Source organism: Phascolarctos cinereus, unplaced genomic scaffold (assembly GCF_003287225.1).
Source record: "Phascolarctos cinereus isolate Bilbo 61053 unplaced genomic scaffold, phaCin_HiC Scaffold_726;HRSCAF=1367, whole genome shotgun sequence".
Taxonomy (NCBI): Eukaryota; Metazoa; Chordata; class Mammalia; order Diprotodontia; family Phascolarctidae; genus Phascolarctos; species Phascolarctos cinereus.
Window position 1 is genome coordinate 354,962,180 of NW_027556098.1, and position 24,413 is coordinate 354,986,592.

General features: G+C 37.6%; 1 protein-coding gene and 1 pseudogene across 1 annotated transcript in view; one reads left to right on the top strand and one right to left on the bottom strand.

The window, feature by feature from the left end:
• CSMD2 (CUB and Sushi multiple domains 2) overlaps positions 1-24,413 on the bottom strand; it is a 974,125-nt gene that overhangs the window by 240,199 nt on the left and 709,513 nt on the right.
• On the top strand, positions 1,619-22,493 carry LOC144454300 (uncharacterized; annotated as a pseudogene).

Genomic DNA, 24,413 nt, shown 5'->3' on the forward strand with positions numbered 1-24,413 from the left:
TCTACATTAAGGTACTGGTGGGCTTGGAATATAATATTCCAGAGGGCAAAAGAAATAGGATTACAATCAAGAATCACCTACCCAGCAAAACTGTGTATAATCCTTCAGGGGGAAAAATGGACATTCAGTGAAACAGAGGACTTTAAAGCATTCTTGATGAAAAGACCAGAGCTGAATAGAAAATTTGACTTTCAAAATACAAGACTCAAGAGAAGAATGAAAACAGAAACAGGAAAGAGAAATCATAAGAAACTTGCTTTTTCTTTAGCATCCCACTATCATGGATTGAAGAGGCTCATGTCATGGATAATTACATTGATTTTTTCCCTCTCCTAGACAAAGTGTGGACTTTTGAACTGAGCTCATCTTCCATTCATAAAATAGGCCCACAACCTTAGCTAGAAAGAAATCAACACCATAAGAAAAACAAAAACAAAGTAGTCAGTGAGGCTATCCTTGACAGTGATCAAGCAGGAGGTACCTACAGCTAGAGGGGCTCAGCCTAGAGTTGAGGCAGAGTCAAAAGGATGGTGTCCACTCAGGGTCACTGTAAAACTCCTTCTGTTGTCAGCTGCACAAAATCCTTGGCTATGGCCACTATCATAATCATCAGTGCCCTATGACTTTGGGAACAGGGAGGCCCCATGTCCTCTCTACCTTAAAAGTGGAATCCGTATATCTAAGCAATAAAATTCTCCAAGGACGCTTCAGACTGTGTCATTGATGCCCATACCTCCAGGGCTACATCCTGTGCATATGTGAAAAAAAGACAGAATGCAACCACTAACAGTTCTGCACAGCTATGGACACACATAACAGCCAATATTAACTTTATTTGTGACAGTGTGTAAGTACAAGACCACAGCTGTGGCATCTGGCCTGGGAGGGAGACTGGATCTTCTTCCTTAAGCTGATGAGATACATCTAAATTTCTATGCCTGTGCCCATACAGAAAGGACTCCTTACCATGGTACTAAATGACTAGATCCTGTGTTGTTACTATATCTCTAAGAAGCTGAAAAAAGTTCCTATTCCTAAAATCTGATCTCAATGTCATCTTTTCCACAAACTCTTTCCTGATTCTCTCTACTGGTAACAGTATTTCTCCTACACAGCCTTCACACAGTGGTTTGTTTTGCACATTTCTCATGAACTTACTGGGCTAAGGGTCTTTGCTGAATATGCATCTTACACCCCTTTTCAACTCAAGCTCTAGGATAGCAAGGGGCCTGTCTTACTGAATTTTACATCTTCCCTCAGCACCTCATATTCTGCACACCTGACTAAGGGGCTTGGGTTGAATTCCTGAGCAAGCAGACCACAGGGAAGGCAGACTATAGTATCCCATTAGCCTCTGGGAGAACCTGGCTGTCCTAGACAAATGCACTTTGGGTGCATTTTTCAAGGTCTCTAAGAACAAGTAATGAATGCCACAGGCCCTGACAATGAGAAACTCTTGCAAGAATGAATTTTTTTCAGCTTCTTAGAGACATGGCAACAACCAGGATCTAGTCACTCAGCACCACTTTAAAGAGTCCTTTTTCATCCTGGGCATAACCTCAAGACATCACATCCTATTACCTAAATACGTGAAAAAAAATTAAGGGCTTGGCCAATCATGCAGCAGTCAGTCACTCAACAAGAGCAGCAGAAAAGTATTTTTGCACACATGTACACACATATTCACTTATACACACACAGAGCAATGTACATACAAGCCCACGTATTCATACCTTCACACAACACATATACATATAGAACAATATGCATCCAAACAAAGCAAATGTAAGTGGCATGCTGTATTCACACATTTGTACAAGTATGTATGCTCAGTTATATAGAACTGTATACACATTCAGCAATATACACATAAATGAATTGTATATGTATGCTCCTAACTCACGTATGCATGCACATAATCATTTAAGGCTGCATCAAGAGCTCACAGAAGAAAAACGATAAATAGCAAAGCAGTGGAATTAAATGAGGTAGGTGAGAAAGGGAAAGTGACACAGTCATTGTGGAAGCTCAGCTAGGAAGCACAGGGAGGTAGATTCTCTGGTTTTATGGACAGTCCATAGAAATGAAGAGGCAACTATGCCAGTAAGACACCTGCCTCCCACGTTCCTTTCTTCCACATAAGCCAAAGTTATTTCACCATCATTTACATGCCCAGACCCTCTGGCTTTATCTCTATTTCTTGATGCCCCATTTCCATGATTAGGACCACTTGCCTTACCTCAAACCTCTTGCCTACTGCTTGCTGCCAGATTCTACCTAGTGCTAGAAAATCCACCCGGTGATCCCTACTAGACTTGCTCCCTACTAGATTTTTCGTGATACCAGATGGATGCCAGTCTGGATCCTCTAGTATTACCTGCATCTCAGAATATCTGTCCTACCCCAGTGGTACAGTTCCTGAAACTTACAGCTTAGTACATCTGTCATTCACTAACCTCTAGCACTGACAACATGCTGTGAGGAAATAATGCATCTCTTATCCTAGGAAAAATTCTATACGAGTATGCATGTACAATGATTTTCCATATATGGTTAATTTGTAATTTTCCCAGGGGTGGGGGAAGGGCTCACTAAAGAATTAGTTACTTTGGAGAAGTGGAAGGGATCATACAAATGCGAGGGGCTCACAATAGTCATGCTAATATTAAAGTATCTTGACCCTTGGAAACTAAAAGAAAAAAACCAATGGTAGCACAAGGCCTGATATAAAGAAGTAAAATGGCAAGTACAGTTATCCCTTCCACATTGCAACTTTCCCTATCGCAGTTTTGATATAATACAGCTCAGCATAAGAAATTAAATGGGGGCCAGGGTGGAGTGACCATGGTAACAGAGAGGGCTCTGAGAAGTAGGTGGGGGAGAGGAGCTGTGGCAGTAGCTGAGAAGCCAATTTGGGTTTCGGGTCCTGCGCACAGCGGTTCCTGAGGCAAGGGCCTGTCAGCTGGCCCAGGGGCGAGCCCTGTGGGCAGCTCGCTGGTGAAGGCCCAGGGCTGGGCGGCAACAATGCCTCAGCCATGGTTACTGCCGCTGCCCAAACATGGGGCTCCTGGACATCAGCCCTGAGCCAGCGGTGACGGTGCCGCCCGTGGCCCTGCCTGGCCGGGACAGCCAAGCTGCCAAAGCGCGTGCTGGAGCTGGAGAAGATCCTGCAGTTCATGAAGCAGCAGCACGGGGACACTGTACTGAGCCTGCACACTGAGGAGGATCAGCTGTGCGGAGATAATCGCGATCTTCACTACAGACTCACAATGAATCAGAAGGTGTGGCGGAAAGGTATGACTTCTTCCAGTTCCCATTTTCTCAAGTCAGACTCTGGAATGATGTAGTCAGATTGTTCAGCATCCAAAGCCAAACACTCATTTTGCTGCCCAAAGAGACAAGAGGTGGGGGAATCCACAGAAGAGAAGCAGGGCCCCAGCATCAAGATGGAGAAAGGCCCAGTCAGAGCAGAAGGCATGGCGGCATCGACCTCCACGCTGATCCCTATGATGTCCTGCCAGCCCCAGTTCAAACACAGCCTGGGGATTATGTCCTCTCTGAAGCTCCCTCCGCACATGTGGCAGTGTGAGCTGGTCATTCGTAGCTGTGGAATGCCAACCATCTGCAGGCACAAGAGCTGCAACACATGAAATCTGTGCTGGAAGACAGCACTCAACAGGCAGCTGAAGGCCTTCCAGCCAACCATTCCAAGAGGGCATTGGGAGAAAAAATAATACCCATCAGTGTGTGTTCTCTGCAGGGTCCTGTGGCAGGCATGAGGAAGGTATGTAGTTCCCCAAAGGTGCTGATAACAGTGCAACCAAGGGAGCCAAGATGGAGGAGTAAAAGCAGAGACTTGCTTGAGCTCTCCTTCAAATCCCTCCAAATACTCATAAAAAATGGCTCTAAACAAATTCTGAAGCAGCAGAACCCACAAAAAGATAGAGTGAAAACAAATTTCCAGCCCAAGACAACCTGGATGATTGATCAGAAAGGTGTATTGTGCCGGGCCGGGAGCACAGCGCTGCGTGGGTGCACAGGCAGCAGCGTGGGCGCACAGGCTGCAGCAAACCTGTAGCAGGCCTCAGAGGACTGAATCACGGGCAGCTGTGGAGGTTTCCAGACTCCTCAATCCACCAATGCCAAAGACAAATTAGAAGGTCAGCGGGAAAAGTCTGTTTCTGTCGGTGCCTGAGAAAGGAAGGCGGCGTTTCAGCTCCATTCCCCAAGAGCGTGGCCCTGTGGGGGGGACAGCTGCTTTCCGAGCTTCCAGCCCACAGACTGAGGGGGAATCCAGTGGCTGATCAGAGAGGGATTGCAGGGATCTCTTTGCCAGTGCTGAGGCAGGAATCTCTTGCTTTGCCCATGTTTGGATCTGGGCCACAGTTCTGGGCAGCGGTGCTGGGGTGAGGAGGAGCGCTGGCTTGGTGGAGCTTGTAGTGGTTGTGGAGAGGAATCCCTCATCACAGTTACAGGACAGAAAGGAGTACTTGTAGTCACAGGCCAGGAAAGGAGTAAACACCTTGCCCCTTATCATACCACCTTGGAAGAACTGAAAATTTACAGGTCCCTACAAGTATCTCTGAAAACAGCTGTACAAACCCCCGAAGCTTGGGACAGTACATTCTCCACATTGGAAGCAGATTTGTACCTTAACAAAGAGTTTAAAACTCAAGTAATTGGCTGGGATCATGAGCAAGCAGCGCAAAAATAGTCAGACTATATTATCTTACTTTGGTGAAAAAGAAGACCAAAATATATAACCAGAAGAAGACAACAAAGTCAAAGCCCCTACATCCAAAGCCTCCAAGAAAAATATGAATTGGTCCCAGGCCATGGAAGAGCTCAAAAACATTTTTGAGAAGCAAGTTAGAGAAGTAGAGGAAAAACTGAGAGTGATGCTAAAGGAGACCCAAAAAAATACTGAAGAAAATAACACCTTAAAAAATAGCCTAACCCAAATGGCAAAAGAGGTCCAAAAAGCCAATGAGGAGAAAAATGCCCTAAAAAGCAAGATTGGCCAGATGGAAAAGGAAGTCCAAAAGCTTACTGAAGAAAATACTTCCTTAAAAATTAGAATAGAGCAATTGGAAGATAGTGACTTTATGAGAAATCACGACACAGTAGAACAAATCCAAAAGAATGAAAAATTAGAAAACAATGTGAAATATCTCATTGGAAAAACAACTGACCTGGAAAATAGATCCAGGAGAGAGAATTTAAAAATTATTGGACTATCTGAAAGCCATGATCAAAAAAAGAGCCTAGACATCATCTTTCAAGAAATTATCAAGGAAAACTGCCCTGATTAGAACCAGAGGGCAAAATAGAAATTGAAAGAATCCACAGATCTCCTGAAAGAGATCCCCAAAGGAAAACTCCTAGGAATACTGTAGCCAAATTCCAGAGTTCCCAGGTCAAGGAGAAAATATTACAAGCTGCCAGAAGGAAACAGTTCAAGTACTGTGGGAACACAATCAGGATAACACAAGATTTAGCAGCTTCTACATTAAAGGACCGCAGGGCATGGAATATAATATTCCAGAGGGCAAAGGAGATAGGATTACAACCAAGAATCACCTACCCAGCAAAACTGAGTATAATCCTTCAGGGGAAAAAATGGTCATTCAGTGAAATAGAGGACTTTCAAGCACTCTTGATGAAAAGACCAGAGCTGAATAGAAAATTTGACTTTCAAATAAAGGACTCAAGTGGAACATGAAGAGATAAACAGGAAAGAGAAATCATAAGAGACTTATTAAGGTTGAACTGTTTACATTCCTGTATGGAAAGATGATATTTATAACTCATGAGACCTTTGTTAGTATCAGGGTAGTTGGAAGAAAAAAATTATATGTATGTATATGTAGGGTGAGCTGAAGATTAAGGGGTCATATCTGGAGAATAAAATTAAGGGATGAGAGAGGATTATACTCAGAGAAGAAGAAAGGGAGAGGTAGAATGGGGTAAATTATCTCACAAAAAAAAACCCAGAAAAGTCTCTTGCAGTGGAAGTGGAAACAGGGGAAGGTGAGAGGGAATGAGTGAATCTTATTCTCATAGGATTTGGCTTAAGGAGTGAATAATATACACATTCAATTGGGTATGGAAATCTGTCTTACCCTACAGGAAAATAGGGGGAAAAGGGGACAAGGGAGCAGGGGGATGATAAAGAGGAGGGCAGACTGGGAAAGGGGTTAATCAGAAGTAAATACTTCTGAGGAGAGACAGGGTCAAAAGAAAGAATAGAATAAATGGGAGGGCAGGATAGGATTAAGGGAAATAGAGTTAGTTTTTCACAACATGTCTACTATGGACATGTTTTACATAACTGCACATGTACAACTTATATTGAGTTGCTTGCCTTTTCAATGAGGGTGGGTGGGGAGGGAGGAAGAGAGAAAATTTGAAACCTAAAGTTTTAAAAACATATGTTTAAAAAAATGTTTTCACATGCTACTGGGAAATAAATATAGGAAATGGGGTACAGAAGTCTATCCTGCCCTACAGGAAAATAGAAGGGGAAGGGGATAAGAGAAGGGGAGAGAGATAGAAGAGAGGACAGAGTAGGGGAAGGGATATTCAGAATGCATGACATCTTGGGGTGGGAGGAGGGGGGAAATGGGGTGAAAATTTGGAACTCAAAAACTTGTGGAAAGGAACGTTGAAAACTAAAAATAAATAAATTTATATTTAAAAAAAAAAGAGTGCAACCAAAAAGTGTTTGATCCTAGTCCAATACCCGAGGTTGAGAGAGCAGTCTTGTCAGCCCTGAAGCAGATCTTGAGAAATAGCTTTGCTGAAAGACAGAAGAGAATGCAGGCCATCCAGAGCTACAGTCTCCACTGCACCATCTTGTAGCCTGCACCAGGCTAGTGCAAAAGGGGGACTGGGGAGCTGGAACAGAAGAGCACTGGGGCAGTGGCCAAAGCAGACATATTCCAAGACCAGGTCACATTGGCAGCGCTTCTCACTATGACCTCTGACCATCAAGTTTCCTCGATGAGATGGTGTCATTGCTTCCTTCCTGGCCTCACAAGTCTGACTATGGCCATTATTCCCAAAACATATGCTAACACAAAAATGAATTAGGAAATTACTATTTCCCTACCAGCTAGTGATTGTTGAATTAAATCTCCTTTAGAAAGAAAGAAAGAAAGAAAGAAAGAAAGAAAGAAAGAAAGAAAGAAAGAAAGAATGAAAGAAAGAGAAATTAAATAGGAATTTTTGGAGAGTTTTGCAGAAGCCACAAATGACACACAAAGGTTAGTAGAGGACACAGAAAAAGTTTAAAAACTCAGAAATGCAAAAAATATATGAATGGTGTTGTATAATAACCACATATTTTATCTTCTGATACCATAATAACTCAGACTTCTCTTTTACGAAGGGAGGGCCAAAAAATTTTACTTGGATTTTCCAGATTGCAGGGGTGCCATGTTCCTAACTCCAGAGATGTGGAAAGGATAACTATAGCCCAGAAAACAGATGCACATTGGGGTGGCTCTATGTAGCCAGAGCCATATTTTAGCAAGATGTGAGGCAGAGCTAACACAGTTAAATATATTTGTACTCAGTTATTTCATGGCCAGATGAAATAACGTAAACCACTGACAAACTGGCATGTGATTAACAGAGGCAGAAATGGGCAGGGGTGATACCCATGTCTATGCTTCAGGGTGTCAAACACAAAAATCCTACAAATTGGCCGTGACCTTTAAAATGTAGTTTCTCACATCAGTAACTTTTTGTGTCTGATGCTTTGGTTTTACTTTCCTGGTAGGATCTCTTAAGTCTTCCTTTTATCATTCTCTTCTCCTTTCTTTTCTCCCCAATATATCTCCTTAGTATGACTCAATATTCAATGAGCCCATATCTCAGTAAAAACTGATATTCAATGAGAATATAACTCAGAAGGAACATCTGACACAATCTGACATGCCACATGGTTGCAAAGCCCTAGTTCTATCTCTATTGACCTGACTTGCAGAACAGATCTCAAGATCAAACTACGAAATAATTTGTATCTGAGATGATATTTTAAAACAAAATTATTTGGACACTATATTTCAAGAAATAATCATTCAGGGGAAGCTAGGTGGTGCAGTGGATAGAGCACCAGCCCTGAAGTCAGGAGGACCTGAGCTCAAATCCAGCCTCAGACCCAACACTTGACACTTACTAGCTATGTGACCTTGGGCAAGTCACTTAACCCCAACTGCCAAAAAAAAAAAAGAAATAATCATTCAAAAGAAAAATAAAGCAGCATTGGACAAGGAAAGAATCCATAGGATTTCAACAAGGGAAAAAAAAATCCAAAATTCAATTCACAGAGGCGTACTATTACCCAGCTTCAAAACTACAGACATAAAGAAGCTATCCTTCAAGCCACAAGAAAAAAAAGAACTTGCATATCAAAAAACACTAATCCCGATCTCACCAAAATTTTCTACAAAACCTAAAGAAAGAAGGCAAGGTTCGAAAAGAACATAGAACACACATGAGTTTTAAAAATACAGGCTTAGATCCTAGAATGAGCCTTCCAGCAAACCTAATTATTCTGTTTGAAGGTAAAAGACATTTAAAAATCAAAAAGACTTAGAACAATTCATGGATAAAAGCCCACATCTAAAAAGATCTTTTGAATGAGAGATATCTACATCCCAAAGACATAAGTAATTAAAATATTTGAAAGAAACAGTGGGTACGTAAAATCTATTAACTGCACACTTGAAATCTGAGATAAAATATTCTAATACAATAAGTTATAATACAAGTCTCTTGCTCCCTCAAAAGTCTAACACAGTGCTTCCCCTTTACCTGAAGGCTACCCAAGGTTCTCAAATGGCATGCCAAGGGAATGAAAGACCCATCTTGTGATTTTTTTAATCTTTTTTTTTTGAGGGAGGATGGGGAGAATACATGTTCCAATGTATGATATCATTAATGCTGGAAACTCATCTGTAAATTAAAGGCTTGCCTGTGACACTAGTGGTTAAATGATTTGCCCCTAGTCATATAGATACTATATGTGAGAGGCAAAATTTGAAATTACTTCTTTCTGAATCTAAGGCCTACCCTCTAACTGCTATACCATGCTGCCTCCATTGGGTTCTGCCATACTGGAAAAGCTTTGAGTACATTTCTGGCCAAAGACCACAAATGAAGAGGAAGACAACATAAGTAAATGCAGAGAAGCATATTATGAAAAAGTTGGAGGCTAGATGATGAAACTTTGAGCCACAGCAATTCATAAATATAAGCGTCCAATGACAAATATAAGATTCAAAAGAGAGGGGAAAATATATTGGTTAAAATTTTGAATATTACATCTGAATCTTGGAGAAAAATAGAATGAAAATTTAAAAAAACACAATTAAAATATCATCAAAGGAAAAAAAGAAATAAAAAGGGGGTAGGAAAAGATGGCTATTCCAAAGAAAATTGTTATCTTTAACAAAAGGGGAAAGGGAGTTGTGTTTTAGAGAAACTTAATTATCAACATAAAATATAGGGATCATGGGATTAGGTTTGAAGCTTTTAAGGCACATTGAGCTGTAGAAATACAGATAGTAATGTATGGCAGTTTACATTCTCTTCTGATATAAATAACAGAGAAAAAAATTAAAAAAAATAAATTCTATCAATTCTAACACTGACAGTAAAAGGACTAAATTCTCCTGTAAGTACAAAAGGGTAATAATAGGATCTAGAGCTACAAGAATCCTTGGAAATCATATAATTCCACCCCTTTGTTTTATACCTAAGGAACCTAAGACTCAGAAAGAGGAGGTGATTTGCCCAGGAAGTAAGCAATGAAGACAGGATTTGAACCTGGATCCTCAAACCTCAATTCCAACATGGCTTCTATTACACTGTGTAGTTATTCAGAATGAATTTAAAATAGAATCCAATATGGTATGGTCTAGAAGGAACATATTAAATTCAAAGAGATTTAAAGGCACTCATACAAAAGTTATTCTGAAATATATCATAGTGCAATGAACATGAGAAAATCTGAAACGATAACATCAGAGAAGTTGAATTCGAATCAAAAAGCACTAAGAGAGGGGGACAAGGTTATTATATCATGATAAAAACAATGATAGGGGCAGCTAGGTGGCACAGTGGATAGAGCACCAGCCCTGAAGTCAGGAGGACCTGAATTCAAATATGGCTTCAGACACATAACACTGTGTGACTCTGGGCAAGTCACTTAACCCCAATTGCCTCACCCAAAAAAATGAACTATAAATAACAAGAATTTAATAATTCCAAATGTACATGCACTAAATAAAACAGCAATTAAATTTATAAAGTTTAGCGCTTAACATTAAAAGTGGAAATCAAATAATGGTAGCTTTCCAACACCCCCTTAACTGGTTACGATAAATCAAGCTAAAAATAAAGAAAATATTGCAGAATTGAAAAAAATAATGAACAAACTACATATAACTAATTTGGAGATACTTTAACGGAAAAGCAGTGAATGCATTTTATTTCCAAGTATACACAAAACCGAGAAACAAAACTGATCATATACTCTAATATCTAAAAATAATCTTTAGAAATTTTGAAAAGGCAAAAATTGTACAAAGTATATTCTTAGTCTACAATGCAATAAAGTATAACAAATATGATTAAAAAGTATAAGAATATAAAGTTAGAACTAACACAAATGAAATCATAGATCTTTAAAGTAAGGTAATTAGTCATAAATCAGGATTTGTGAGTAGTAGTCCAAACTGCTATCAGAGTGCTATTTACATAATAATAAATACACAAAAGGATAAACTAAGTAGACTACACTAGAAAAGAAACAAAGTAATAAAGTAATGAAAAGAAGTATAAGGAGAATGATAAAATGAGAATAGAAATTAATAAAATAGAAAGGAATTAAGTGATTTTAAAAGTGGCGAGAGCTTTAAAAAGAACAATAAACCATTAACAAATTTAATCAAACAGAGGGACAAAAACTTTAAATCACCAAAACCAGACACAGGAAAGAACATAACGAATGTAAAAAAATAAATTAAGAAAATTATCAAGTATTATTACACATAGCTCTGTGCTAAAGAACTTAAAACAGATGGGAAAGTATTAATGAAAAAATCAAATATCCAACCTAACAAAACAGAAAATAAGAAACTTGTAGGATGAACTCAAAAGGAGAAATTATGTAGACCACCAAAGAACTACCTCACAAAAGGCACTTGGAGCTAACAAATTCACAAGTGATCTTTTTCGACCACTTAAAAAACAAATAATCATTATGCAACAATGACTGCTTCAAAACATAAGGAAAGGTAGGTTACTAAAATTGTTTCATACAGCAAATATATTTTTCATTTTAAAAGCAAAGGCATTGTTAAAAAAGATTATAGGTTATCTTACTAATGGATAAAACGACAACAACAACAATAGCTAATATTTATATAGTGCCAGGGCCAGGCACTATTCCAAGAGTTTTACATTATTATTTCATATGGTCCTCAGGGCAACTCTGGGAGGTAGGTGCTATTATTATCTCCATTTTTCAGGTGAGGAAACTGAAACAAATAAATGAAGTGACTTGCCCAGGGTCACACAGCTAGCAAATGTCTGAGGGTGGATTTGAACCCAGGTCTTCTTGAGTCCAGGAAGCTTGGCACTCTATTCATTGTGCCACCTAGCTGCCATAGATAGATAGACAGACTGATCATATGTACTCACACGTGTGTATACACATGTCATATGTATACACATATATGTATAAATGCTAAATATTGGCAAAAAGAACAGCAATAGAATGAGTTAATCAAAACCAATGAGGATTTATATCAGTAATGTAATGATTAGTCATTATTTTTAAAAGTTGACATTAATATAACATATAAATATGAAAAATTAAAGTATTAACACAAAGAAAAGACATTTGATAATATATGGAAACTACCGATAAAAAGCAATAGAAATATAAAACTATTTTCTTTAATGTTATAAAACTCATCTACTTGAAACTATGAGGCAACATTTTATGCAGTGAAGAAACAAATATTCCCACTAAAACTCAGAGAGTAAAATGGATCTGTGGGAGCAAAGCCAAAAAGGCAGAGTAGCAAGAAGTAATGCAATGAGTTCCACTCAAAAACTTCTCCAAACAGAGCTAGAAAACACACGTGACTGAAACTTGAAGGAGAGAGCCAAGAAAATGGTCACAGTGAGTCATTTTTATATAGAGAGCCCAGCTTGCACAGAGACAAGGACAGTAAGGTCTGCAGACACTGGGAACAGGGTCTGGCACTGAGAACAACCTATGGGTTGCATTCCAGAGCAGGGACAGGCTGTGAAATGGGGCAAGTGAAGGTCCCAGACCCATAATGAGGCACCATGAAACTCATATGAGAGGACCAAGCCAGAGACTAATCCCAGTTTTTTTAAATATTGTATTTCTTTCAATCATCCAAGATCCACCTTTTCACAAGCCCTCTGCCCCTTCCAACTGAGAACATAAGAAAAACAAAAACCATTCTAGTTATGTATAGTCAATCAAAACAAATTTATACATTGGCCATGTGCAATTTTTTTTTTGTCTCATTCAGCATTCTGAGTCCTTCACCTCTTTATCAAGAGGGGAGTAGCATGTTTTATCATTAGTCTTCTGGAATCACAGTTAGTCACTATGCTATTAGGACATAAGTACAATAGTATTCCATCATATTTAAACATAATTTGTCCATCCATTTCCGAATTTATGAGCATTCTCTCAAATTCCCATTCTTCGCCACCTCAAAGGAGTATAATGTGTTTTTCTACATCCTTAGAGTTTGTTTTACTTAAAAGGAATCACTCCCTTAATCTACCCTCCCTCAAGTTCCCACTCCTTCCTTTTTCCCCTTTTCTTCCTAATTTCCTATTGAGAAAGGTGGAGGCCACACTCAAACCTCACATCTGAACTGGTCAAAAAACAGAAGAATATGTATACATTTGGGCACAGAAATACATCTTTCATCTTCTTTGTATTTTAGACTACAGGACCTAAGAGGCATTTTGACGACTCTCCTTTTAAAGTAGGGAAAATGAGGCCTGAGGAAACATCATGATTTGCCCAAGGTTACACAGGTAGTAAATGTCAGAGATGAGATCTGAACCAGGACTTTCAGAGTGCAGAGGGCCAGTGCTCTTTCCACTATACACACTCTCACATCAGTCCAGTCCAGTCCAGTCCCCTTGCCACTCCTACCACAACTGCTCTATGCAAGCCTCTCGTCACCAACTGGCTGGTCTGTTGCAACAGTCTGCTAAACAGGATTCCCTCCCTAGAGTCTCTTCCTTCTCTAATCCACTCTCCAGAAAGTTGCCAAATTAATATTCTTAAAGCACAGGTCTGATCATATCACTTACTCCCTGCTTTAAGAAGCTTCTGTGACTCCTTACTGACTCTATTATAAAATACTTTTTTTGAAGAAGAAAACTGAATGATAGAATTCTTTCAACTGTGGAAGAGAAATTCTTATTTACCAAATAAATGGGAAAAATTATTGGAGAAGAGATTTGGTTTTATAAGAAAAAGTTAAATTCTGTAAAATAATATAACAATAGAAATAAACATTAGGGAAACTGTTTAAGTAATAATGTAGATAAAATGATCATAACAGTAAAGATATCATTTGTAGCTTAGAAAATGCTTTATGTATATGATCCCACTTAATTTTCACAATAACCTGACAAAGCAGGCAGGATAATTATTTTTATTGTCCCCATTTTAAAGATGAAGAAACAAAATCTACAAAAAATATAGTGACTAGTCCAGGGCTAAAGTTGTTAAATGGCACAACGGAGGTTCAACTCCATATTTTCTGATGTCAAATCCTCAGATGCTTAAACTATATTATAAAACTTGAGCTTAACAGCTTAAAACTGCGCTAAGAATTTAGGATATGGTATATGGTAAAAGTTCTTACATCCACTATCTATAAAGAATTGATATAGATTTATAAGAGGAATGCCCATCCCCAGTGGACAAATGATTAAATATGAATTAATTTTTAAAATTACAAATAACCATCTGAAAAATATTAAATCTCACTAATATTGCAAATAACAAATGCAAAGAAACAACTTTGAGTAACTGCTTAACATTGCACATTTGGAGAAAAAAATTATTAAAAGTTCCTGAAACAATATTATAAGAGATTCAGAAAAATAGATACATTTCTATATTCCTTGTTGAATTATAAATTCGTACAATATTTTCAGAGAACAATTTGATAATGCTCAATATTTTAAAGCTGGTCATGCTATAAAATTAAGTAATCCCATCACAAGGCATATGCTACAAAATTAATTAAGAAGAGAAAAAAAAGGACATGTCTTTATAGAGGCATTTATAGTTATGTTATCTGTTATGGACAAAAAAACTATAATTAACCTATATGCCCAAAAGTTTAGGAATGGCTAAACAACTTTTAGTATACTGTAATAATGTAATATTAATTTTCCATTAAAATTATCAATATTAGTCTATAGAAATATGGGAAGATAGTAAAATAAAACAAAGTGAAGAAAGTAGAACTAGAAGAACACCATATTAACTATGATTATATAAATCTTTATATCCATACAGATATAAAAAAGGGATTAAATTATTTTTTCAGTTTAGAATTATGTTTTAACATAAAATCATATCAAATATAAGTTGTTGTTATAAGTTCACAATATGATTCGTTTTTTGAACCATGGTGAGCTATGATCTAGTCAGACTCACTAGCAATTAGAACTCAGGAGAACAGGTAGTAGGACATAGTAGCTGCCTTCTAAAGGTAGGTAATTCCACAGTTGCTGAAGGAAAGTTTTACTGTCTCTAACTCCTTATAAAAGGGTTAAACCTTTCTTATTACTTTTTTTGTTTAAGTCTAAGAGCCAATAAACGTTGATTTGGGAGGCTAAGCTTTGAACTGTATAGTAGGATAACTAATGTCCGGGACTATGTGACTGACCCAGTTATAGTGGCTCTCCTGGTAAAATGATCGACAATGTAAGCACCGCTGGCTGACACGTGGACAGGATAAAACTGGGGAGCCCTGTTGACTGATGGCCAAAAGAGGGCGTACTCTTCATTCGATTTCAGGTTCAAGATCAAGGGATTTCTGTGATGTCAGAGGATAATATATATTTTTACCTCAGAATCTCTAAAGGGTTCCACACTGCAAATTGTGGCAGTGTTGTGATAATCAATATGATCTCTTATTTGGACTTTACAGATAGATTGAAATTAGCATCCTGGGAGAAGCTAGGTGTAATATTTACTTTTGTTTTACTCTGTGTTTCTTTTCATCTCAAGAATGCTATGCTCCTCTATATTCCCTCAGTCTCCTGCACAGACAATTTTTTAAAATGCTGTGAGATGGCTGCATCTTCCTCAATGTGCCAGTGTTGAACTCATATTTTCCCTATAAAAAGGGATTAGTTACAGTGGCAGATATTTGACAGGTAGATCATAGGGTGAGGCTAGAGGCCTCCAGCTATCTAGAGCTCACCATTTCCTCATGGACAGAATCTAGCACTACTTACATGAATGGCCCTAGGGAAGAGTTTGAAAATAAGGCTGCAACTTCATCAAAGTGGGCCCATATAAATGTGGGCACAGGAAAATACAACAATATTTTAAAAATTGAACATTTTGCTTCAATACTAATAAATAAAAGAGGCCAGTGAATTGAGGACTACTTGGAAGCACTCTCCTCTTACTACCTCTCCCCACTACCCCTTTTTTCTTTCTTTTTCAGAGAAGTTGGGACTCCTGGTGCTCTTTTCTAAAAATGTATCTAATATTTACTGCTATTTTTTGTTTTAATGTCACCTTCATTATAGAATATGCACCTCTCCTCTCCACTTCCCTACCCAATGACCTCCTGTAACTAAGATTTAAAAGAGAAGAGGAAAAAGCATTCAACAAAACCAAACATATCAACTGTGTTTGACATTATATGCAATGTTCCACACCCATGCTTCCCTACCTTTGCAAAGAAAGGAGAAATCTATTTTCTCAGTTCTTCTCCAGAGTTAAGCATGGTCAAGCATATTTATACAGAAGTAAGTTCTTTCTTTCACTTTTTTCCATTTACATTTTTATACTCAGGGTGTTAAAGCTTTCCTGATTCTGCATTCTTCACTCTCAATCAGTTCTCAGTTTGTTTCAGAAATCTTTCCCATGCTTCTCTGAATTAGTTTTGTCATACCTCACAGCAATATTCTACTTCATTTATATACTACAGAATTTGTTTAGCCATTCCCCAACTAATGGGCATCTATTTTGTTTCCAGTTCTTTGTTGCTATAAAAATATTACTATGCCTATTTTAGCTTATACGTGAGCTTTCTTTCTAACACTTTCTTGGGTATTATGTCTAGCAACGAGGTCTTTGTGTCAAAGGATAAGAACATTTAAGTCACTTTAAAAAAAGCATAATTCCAAATTGCTTTCTATATTGGGTAGATCAATTTTCCACCATAAATAATTTATTATTGTCCCAATCTTTTGGTAGCTCCTTCAACACTGACTACTTAAACTGTCTGTCATTTTTGCCAAACTTGTAGGTATTTTATTTTTTAATTTTCATTTCTCTTATTACTCATCATATGGCATACTCTTTCATATGCATTTTACTAGTTTGGAATTTTTTGATAACTGTTCATATATTTTGATATATCAACTATTCATTAGAGAATTTTTTTATCTTATGTATTTGTATTGACTCTATATATATGTTGGATATACTTATCAATGTTATTTGATGCAAAGTTGTTTTCTTTTCCCCCTCAGTTGACATTCTCATGAATACTTCCTTATGGAAAGGAGTAAAATGCTGAACAATATAATAAAAAATGAAATTGATTATATCATTAGACAGGAAATGATTGGTTAAGAATGTGAGTTATTTCAGAAAAAAATATAAACTGATCATTAGCTGTCAGAACAAACATCAACATTAACATCAAATAAGAAAAATAAAAGAGAAAAATATACTATATGCAATTATAACAATTCATATTTGACCTACTTTAATGAACTAAATTTTGAAAAATCAGAAATAAATAAAAGGACATTGACTGACAAGCATAAACATTTCTTAGCAAAACAACTTATATAAAAACAATTGTCACAACAAGAATGACAAAATAATACAGAAATTTCCTCAACCAGCCAACACTTGTTCTCTCTGCTACTCTGAAAGATACAGATGCTAAATACAGTACCATTTTAGAGTTCAGGCTAATTTCTAACATATTATAGAGGAAGATGGTTGAAGATTACAACAGTACCATATTAAAATAGCAAAAGCAGTGAAAGGAAAAATTAACCTTCAGAGAACTTGGCATAAAAGCCAACTGATCTATACCACCCAAAGGGCATTTGCAAATAAAACAGGAAGGGGAATAACAAATAGAAATTTAGAAATTGAATGGAACAGATATGCCAGCATTTCTATATCAATCTATTCTGATCATTCATGACAGTGGAACCATCACATTTTAATTCATACCTCAGTACTTAACTACATACTTAGTATGAGGCTGTAGAAAAGATACATAAGATAATGAAGTAAAAAAGTGTGGCTGTACCATAAGGACATACAGAATACATGTTTTTGGAAATAACACAATTTTGGGGATCTCAAAGTGAGGAAGATCCTAAAAGACTGAAAAGTTATGGTAAATATTTTTTTTATTCATGAGGCATTTGGGGTTAAATGACTTGCCTACAGTCACACAGCTAGCGAGTGTTATGGGTCTGAGGCCAGATGTGAACTCAGGTCCTCCTGACACCAGTGACAGTGCTCTATCCACTGCTGCCACCTAGTAGCCCCATGCGAAGTATTAACATGGAAAAACATCCAAAAAGATAACCATCACCAACTAATATGCTTATTTTCTTTGCCCTCTACAAAATCATTATGAAAATAGTCTGTGTAAATTTCAAGGATATTCCTGATGGAAATATGAACAGGCACACTGCTGATAATTCTGCTGAGTGGGCCAAATGTTTACAGTCACATAGTTGACTGAGGTGATAAAAATAAAAGATCTTCTTGTGTTTATTTATGTACACAAAAGAATGACTCAGCAGAGATAATATAAACTTAAGAGTTGTCTCTTCAACTAAGGTATTTCTCATACAAACGTTAAGGATCCCAGAAAAGTCCTTGATACAACAGTAATTTTGTTCAAGGATTCTCTGACTTTTAATATTAAGCAAAGATTAAAAGATCCAAAATATTTGTCAATGGAGGCTGTTCTGCAAAAAGTCTAAATGGACAGAGGTTCCCTTTGGATGGTCAGGCTTTCCAGAAGTTGTTGTATGCTGAGGGCATTTTGTTGATTCATTAAGTTCCAAAGTCTGGACTCCAGACCATTTCAGGGTCTCTTCACCTCCACCTGGGAGGATTTAAAGGAGAACGATCTAGTGAATAATCTAAATCAATGGTCAAAGATTTGATTAAAGGATATTGATAATATTTTTAATCTACTTCATTCTATATTATAAAAATGAAGTGGATCAAAATGTATGTTGCCTATATTATAGTATGCAATTGGGTAACGAGTGAATGGATTTTGTACACATATTTTGGATAAGAAGTGAAGACAGACAATGAGATGAACCTAGAATTCAGTAAATGAACAAGAATGGATGACTCTGTATCTGGGAAAACATACAGTGCTTTCAATGATCATACAATGTTCATTGCTGCCAAAGCCGATTTTATTAACATGAATATTTTCCTAATAATGTTATATGGATGCAAATTATGAAACACCATGAAGTATGGAAGACAAGATATAAGAAGAATGCTTACAGTGACTTACAAATAAAGTGATGTGTGTGTATGTGTGTATATATATATATATATGTATATATATGCATACACATACATACATATATTAATATGGAAAAATACCCAAAAAGATATCAACCATTACCAACCAATATGTCTATTTTCCTGTCTTCTACAAAATCATTATGAAAATAGTCTGTGCAAATTTCAAAGATATCCCTGATGGAAATATGAACTGGTACACTATTCATGCCAATAAGTAACACCTGTTATTAGGGCAGCTAGATGGCACAGTGGATAGAGAGAGAGCTGGATTTGGAATCAGGAAGATTCATCCTCATGAATTCAAATCTAGCCTCAGACACTTACTAGCTGTGTGACCCTGGGCAAGTTATTTAACCCTATTTGCCTCAGTTCCTTATCTGTAAAATGGGCTACAGAAGGAAATGGCAAACCACTTCAGTATATTTGCCAAAGAAAACCCAAATGGGTCACAAAGAGTTGAACACGACTGAAATGACTCAACTGAAATGATTCAAAGACAATAATACCTGTTGTTGCACAAAGGGCAATTTGGTTTCCTAAAAAAGAAAGGAGAAAAGAACTACATTAATTCATTTCTATTCCCTTAGTTTTCAGGGAGAATAAACAGTTCCTTGAAGAGTAAAAGCGCTTTAAAAGGAAACAAAAGATTAAAAGGATCTGGAAAGGGAAATCCTAATCTATATCAGGAAGGCAGATGGAAGGTAGAAGAATGTGACATAGGGAAGAACAACAAGGACCACTGAAAAGTTTGAGCTAACTGTAATGAGATGCCTTCCATAAAGGAGGAAACTGGATTATTATAGTAGGAAGCAGCTACCTGTATCCAAGAACACGACGTGAAACACTGTTCCTTTATGTAAAAGATCATCAATCCAGGATTGCATATAAAGAAGAGAAAAATAGTGGTGAATGATATCTTTCTCCTCAGGGGTTCCCTTATTTGTTGACCTGAACTTTCTCACTCATCCAAAAGGGGGCGAGGAGACAGATCTGCTGATTCTCTAGTTCCCTATATATCTGGCATATAATGAACTTCCTGAGACTTGCCAAATCTAGTGACTATTATCCAATTAGTGAGGGAGTAGCCCTGCCGGGATTGTTAGAGGTGAACAGAAGCAATACTACTATGGCATTAAATACAATGAAGAGTAATTTTTTGTCTATTTTTTCAATTTGAATTCTGGCCTGGAACCAAAAGGGAGGAGTTTTTCAATGTGTTCTGAACTTCAATGTTTCTTTCAACTTTTTAGTAATTTCTATGCCTTTTACATTGTGGATTTGTGATGCTTCAATTATTATTGTTTGTTATTATGAATATGCTTTAATTGTGTATTCAGAGCCCTGCTGACTCTGGGTGAGATGTCTTATAAATAAAATGATTATTTTCTTTTCATATTTTTGAATGTCATTTGGGGTAATTTAAACTAATTCTCATTTGGATGACAGAGTAAGACCTCTGGAGACAATAGTAGCAGCAGTTTTTCTGGAATGATTTCTCATTGGTCTTCCTTCTCCTAGATTAGGCAACAGCTGTTCCTTTAGCTGTTGTTTTCCCTTATAAATGTGAAGATCTGTGGCTGAGTATCATATGAGTGAAGCATCCATTGTCTAAATGAGATTCTTTTTTCCTTATGCTGCAATAAAGAATATTCAGTAATTGCTGTGGAAACCCTGGAGCCCTCTCCAAGACTCTAATACACCAATAAGGAAGGCAAGTTGTATCTATTTGTCAAAATACCACAGGGTGTTTTCTCCACTTTTAACAAAATTTTTTCTACATTTGCAATGTGCAATGGAAGAAAGATTTGCCACTCAAGATAATGAGGTTAGCATTAGCCTAATCATCAAACACTCTAAAGGCTTTTGCTTTAAACTCGGTGATAATACAGAAATAAGCTTTTAGGAGAATAGTTTCATCCTAACTTCATGGAATATTACTTTATTACCACCTTCATTTAAGTGGAAGAGTTGTGAGATGTGAACCCCTAAGATGGAATTGTCTCCTCTGGGTAACTACACACTTTTACGCAAGAGCCAATTAGCCTTATCGGGGGCCAGTTTCTCACCAGCAAATTTGCTGATATATTGCTAGTAATATAATCATCTCAGGCTAGTTTTTCATTTCTCTACACGTTCCCACAGATACAGAGTCTCTGACTGGAGCTTTCTATCAATCAGTTAACATTTATTAAGTGCCTACTATGTTCCAGGCCCTGAACTAGCTGCTATGGATATAAGTTTGTTTTTTTTCCAATCCCTATTTCAAGGAGCCTATATTCTAAGAGCAGTAAATAAGTACATTTATAAATATATACAGCATTAGTGTAAAGTGAATAAATACAAATTTATGCAAAATCATTAAATGCGTGACAGTTTGAGAGAGAGAGAGAGGACTAGCATTTGGGGGAGATACAAAAATTAGGAATCCAGCTGAATTCTTAATGAAAGAGAAGGAATCTGTGCAGCCAAGGTACAGCTGACAGTGCATTCTAGGCATGTGGATGGCCAGAGCAAAGGCATGGAGACAAGAGAAGGAGCATTGTCTGCGAGAAACAGGAAGAAGGATGATTTGACTCAACTACATTGTAAAATACTTTAAAATAAAAACAGAAGAGTTTATATTTTATCCTAGGAAGTCACTGTAGTTGACTATGTAGGGGAGTCACTTAGTCATATTTATCTACACTTCAGGAAAATGTATAATGAACTAGAATAGAAGGAAAGGGTGGGAGGGCAAGAAGAGACCAGTTTCGACCTTGCTGTTGTAATAATTTAGTACTCAGAAAGGAATCCAAAGAAACATCGACAGTTATTAGATTTGTCACAGATAAACAGCAATAGATTAGGAAGGAGCAGTCAGACAGGTTAGAGGAAAACCAGGTGAGAACCATGTAATGAAAACCTAGAAAGGACAGAATCAAGAAGAGATGGAAATCAAGAGTGTCAAAGTTTCAGAGAAGTCTAAAGAGGTCAGGACTCAGAAAATGAAATTAGATTCAGCCATTGAGGGAACAGTGGTAGTAGCTGTATGCTCCTGTACCCATATGTACTAGGCTCTTGTCTCTGTCTTCCCCCAGGACTGACCCACTTCCTTCCTTTCTTAGGGTTTAAACTTGCCCCTTCAAAGATCGCTGTGGATGATGAAATTGTCCTCCTAATTAATAATGGCTCTGGACTGTACAACTCTGGCTTTGCAGGAAACAATGCCCCTCAGGCTTTCTTCCCCTCCATAGACATCAGGGTGTGATCCTGGGCATGGGCCAAAAAAATAATTACATGGGGGATAAGAACCAGAACGAAGGTATTCTGATAGAACAAGAGGTATTCTGATTCTGAAGTATCCCACTGAACATGGTACTCACCAACTGGGGCCATCAAAAAGATCTAGCACCATGCTTTTTATAATTAGCCCTGTGCTGCCTTGAAAGAGCACCCTGTACCACTCACAGAAGCTCCAGTGAATCCCAAAGCCACCCCAACCATGTATGCTGCCCTCTGGGCTATGCTATCTCTATATGTCTCTGGTTGTACTCTTCTTCATGCCATACTCCATCTGGATGTGGCTGGAAATGACCTGACAGACTACCTCATGGAGACGGTGACAAAGAAATTTCAGGTTAACCATCACAGCTGAGGGAAAAACTGTGTATGACATCAAGTAGAAGCAACCTCATGATGCCCTAAACTTTGAGCAGAAGATGGTGACTGCTGCATCTAGCTCTTCTTTTCTGAAAGCTATGAGTATCCTGATGGTCAAGTTATCACTGGTGTCAAGGAGGGATTCAGGTAGCCAGAAGCTCTCTTCTTAGTTGTGAAATCCTGTGGTACCCGTGAAACTACCTTCAACTTAATCATGAAGTATGATGTTGACATGTTAGGATGTGAATGCTAATTAATACCATATTGTTTAATGGTACTACCATGGACTCACATATTGCTGACAGGATGCAGAAAGAAATTACAATCCTACCCCCAAGCACAGTGAAAATCAAGATCATTTCTCCACCTAAACCTAAGTACTCTGTCTGGATTAGAGGCTCAGTGGAGCTTCCCTGCTCACTGACCTGTATCAGCAAGCAGGAAAATGACAAATCTTGGTTCTCTACTGTCCAGTAAAAATGCTTCTAAAAGGACTGGTTTTTGTTTTTTCTTAAAGGGTGTAACATGATAATTGTCCAAAACAGAGATGATATTGTTATGGTTTTATTTATTTATTTAGTGTACTTGACCCAGGATTTAAAAACAGGAATAGTGAAAGTAATGATCACTTTGCCTCCAATAGACTTAGAGGCAAACATCTCCAAAGTTCTACAATGCATATTCAAGCCTCTCATAATTGGTTTGCTTTTTAAAAGTCATTTCTTTTTTTTTAACATAAATTTATTTATTTTTAGTTTTCAACATTTACTTCCACAAGATTTTCAATTCCAAATTTTCATCCCATCTCGCCCCTCCCCCAACCCCAAGATGGCATGCATTCTGAATACCCCTTCCCCTAGTCTGCCTTCTCTTCTATCTCTCCCCTCCTTCTCTTATCCCCTTCCCCTTCTATTTTCCTGTACAGCAGGATAGACTTCTGTACCCCATTTCCTATATTTATTTCCCAGTTGCATGTGAAAACATTTTTTTTAAACATGTGTTTTTAAAACTTTGGGTTCTAAATTTTCTCCCTTCCTCCCTCCCCACCGACCCTCATTGAAAAGGCAAGCAACTCAATATAGGCCATACACGTGCAGCCATGCAAAACACCTCTATAGTAGACATGTTGTGAAAAACTAACTCTATTTCCCTTAATCCTATCCCACCCCCGAATTTATTCTATTCTTTCTTTTGACCCTGTCCCTCCTCAGAAGTATTTCCTTCTGATTACCGCCTTTCCCAATCTGTCCTCCTCTCCATCATCCCCCTGCTCTCTTGTCCCTTTCTCCCCCTATTTTCCTGTAGGGTAAGACAGATTTCCATACCCAAATGAATGTGTATGTTATTCCCTCCTTAAGCCAAATCCTATGAGAATAAGATTCACTCATTCCCTCTCACCTTCCCCTGCTTCCCCTCCACTGTAAGAGACTTTTCTTTTATGTTTTTTTTGTGAGATAATTTACCCCATTCTACCTCTCCCTTTCTTCTTCTCTGAGTATAATCCTCTCTCATCCCTTAATTTTATTCTCCAGATATGACCCCTTAATCTTCAGCTCACCCTACATATACATACATATAATTTTTTCCTTCCAACTACCCTAATACTGACAAAGGTCTCATGAGTTATAAATATCATCTTTCCATACAGGAATGTAAACAGTTCAACCTTAATAAGTCTCTTATGATTTCTCTTTCCTGTTTATCTCTTCATGTTCCACTTGAGTCCTTTATTTGAAAGTCAAATTTTCTATTCAGCTCTGGTCTTTTCATCAAGAGTGCTTGAAAGTCCTCTATTTCACTGAATGACCATTTTTTTCCCCTGAAGGATTATACTCAGTTTTGCTGGGTAGGTGATTCTTGGTTGTAATCCTATCTCCTTTGCCCTCTGGAATATTATATTCCATACCCTGCGTCC